The sequence below is a fragment of the Rhinopithecus bieti genome, unplaced genomic scaffold (genome assembly GCF_001698545.2).
Source record: "Rhinopithecus bieti isolate Rb0 unplaced genomic scaffold, ASM169854v2 scaffold_8911, whole genome shotgun sequence".
In the NCBI taxonomy this organism is placed as follows: Eukaryota; Metazoa; Chordata; class Mammalia; order Primates; family Cercopithecidae; genus Rhinopithecus; species Rhinopithecus bieti.
In genome coordinates, this window is record NW_016806084.1 from 811026 (window position 1) to 814209 (window position 3184).

Genomic DNA, 3184 nt, shown 5'->3' on the forward strand with positions numbered 1-3184 from the left:
AATATATATATATATATATATATATGTCACTAAGCCCTCATGGCCTAGACAAGATGAACCCAGAAGTCCACAGGACTTTGTCCAAACGCAAAGTTATTTGGTCTTCAATGATACCATATATGGGACTCTATTAAACCCAGTGCAATTTCTTATCACAGTCCTTTGGGCTCCAGAAAAAAGGATGAGTGGGTTGTCAACTTCATAATTTCCAATCTCTTGTGAGCAATGTTTAGGTTGGAACACACAGACATCTCCCAGGAGTGATAAGTATTTTTCAGACCAATATTAGTGCAAATTCAGATTTCATGGGGAGAGAGGTTTATAGCTTCTTCAGGGGCACAGTTCTGTTCAAATATACCACATGCATTACCAAGTGGCGTGCTAAGTATCTCCGTATGAAGTATCTGCATTTTGATTACTTTGCTAATTCAGGAATTCTACCAAGAACCATGGGTAGGCGCCTATGTCTTCTTTTTTTTTTTTTTTTTTTTTTTTTTTTTTTTTTTTTTTTTTTTTTTTTTTTTTTTTTTTTTTTTTTTTTTTTTTTTTTTTTTTTTGGAGATGGAGTTTCACTCTTGTTGCCCAGGCTGGAGTGCAATGGCATGATCTCGGCTCACTGCAACCTCCGCCTCTCGGGTTCGAGCAATTCTCCTGCCTCAGCTTCCCGAGTAGCTGGGATTACAGGCATGTGCCACCACGCCTGGCTAATTTTGTATTTTTAGTAGAGACGGGATTTCTCCATGTTGGTCAGGCTAGTATCGAACTCCCAACCTCAGGTGATCCACCCGGCTCAGCTTCCAAAGTGCTGGGATTACAGGCATGAGTCACCATGCCTAGCAGGGTAGGTCTGTGTCTTCTATACACTGTCAACTAAAACAACCTTCAAACTGAACCTCCCTGGAAAAGAAGAAAGTTTTTTTCCCAAACACCAATTCTAAATCCTACCCTAGAATTCAGTCATGTTTATGATTCCAAAATGATGGGTTTCCAATTTTGAAAATTCAAAAATTAGATCTACTATGAACTCCATTACATGTAGAGTCGAAAATTGCCTGGAGGTTATGAAATTTCTAACAACATAGTTAAGTGCCATATGAGTTGACAATATTCATCACAAAGCTAAGAGGATGTCATCAGCCAGACATTTAATATTTCTGGGAGGGGAAAAGAAATCAGTGAAATGAGACAACGTAAAAGTAACTTCCAGGGAGCTTTACACTGAATAGGGAAGGCTGTAGGACAATAAGATCATAGGAGGGCTGTCGGGATTCCTGGATCAAATGGTAGTTCTACTTTTAGTTCTTTAAGGAATTTCCACACGTTTTCCACAGTGGCTGTACTAGTTTACATTCCCACCAGCAGTGTAGAAATGTTCCCTGATCATCACATCCATGCCAACATCTACTGTTTTATGTTTTGTTTTTTTTTTTTTGTTGTTTTTTTTTTGAGACAAGAGTCTTGCTCTGGCACCCAGGCTGGAGTGCCGTGGCGCAATCTCAGCTCACTGCAACCTCTGCCTCCCGGGTTCAAGTGATTCTCCTGCCTCAGCCTCCCACGGAGTAGTTGGGACCACAGGCACACACCACCACATCCAGCTAATTTTTGTATTTTTAGTGGAGATGAGGTTTCACCGTGTTAGCCAGGATGGTCTCGATCTCCTGACCTCATGATCCACCCACCTTGGCCTCCCAAAGTGCTGGGATTACAGGCGTGAGCCACCGCACTGGTCCAAAAAACAAACAAACAAACAAACAAACAGGCAAAAGATTCCTATGTCCATCCATGTCAAACTAACAGGCATTGGACTAGTTATGGTGCTGTAAACAGCTATAAGAATGGACAGCATTGACGAGGTGACTGTTTGCAGATGTTGGATCACAGGGAGGACAGGACTGTGACCCAGAGATGGGTCCCACATGCACATTGGCTTTCTGCCTGGACGAGCTTTCTGGCTCAGGGTACCTAGAGATAAAGCTCAACAGAGCACAAAAGTCTTATGATTTGAGGGGGCAAAATTTAGGGTTCAGGGCTGGTGTGGCAGCTGAAATTTTGGGGGCAGGTTACTAGAGAAGAGGAATATGTACATAGAAAGAGCTCCAGAAATCTGAGCAGGTGGCCCCTATGTATTTGGGGGACCAAAGAGGCAGAGAAGAACAACTGCGAGTTCGTATGTTCTTTCATTGCTGTTGAGAAATACCTGAGACTGGGTGATTTATAAAGAAAAGAGGTTTAATTGGCTCATTGTTCTGCAGGCTGTACAGGAAGCATAACAGCTTCTGCTCAGCTTCTGGGGAGGACTCAGGAAACTTGCAATCGTGGCAAAAGGTGAAAGGAAGGCAGGTCCCTCTCGTATGGCAGGAGCAGCAGCAAGAGAGAGAGTGGGGAGGAGCTACACACTTTTAAACAACCAGATCTTGTGAGAACTCACTATCATGAGAACAGCACCAAGGGGATGGTGCTAAATTATTCATATGAAACTGCCCCAATCACCTCCCACCAGGCCCCACCTCCAACAATTCTACATGAGATTTGGGTGCTGACACAGATCCATAGCATATCAAAGTGTGTGTGTGTGTGTGTGTGTGTGTGTGTGTGTCCTAAGTAATTAAGATCCCAGAGAGGTCATGCCTTAGGAGTAGGGCAATTGGAGACCTAACCAAAGTGAAGAGCAAGATAGTAAATATTTTAGGCTTTGCAGGTTATATGGCATCTGTCACAACTATTCAACTTCACTGTTGTGTGAAAGCAGTCACAGACCACACATAAACAAATGAATGTGGCTACATCCCAATTAATATTTCTTTTACAAAATAGGTAGTGGGCCAAATTTGACCATAAGTGATAGTTTGAACCCCAACCGTCCCCATCCACTTGATCTAAAGTATCAGGTTGCTTACAGATTAATTGACTGTAGGAACCAAACCCAAAACTATTTAAAGAAATACAGAAAAATCCAGATTCTTCACAATGTAATTTCCATAATGTTTAGCATAGAATAAAAAATTACTAGAAATGCAAAGGAGCAGGGAAATGTGATCAATAACCTGGAGAAAAGTAATAGAAAGGATGAGATGTTGTGATTAGCAGACAAGGACTTTGAAGCAGCTATCAAAATTATGGTTAAGGACCGGGCATACCAAAAAGATACATGCACATGCATGTTTATAGCAGCACAATTTGAAAT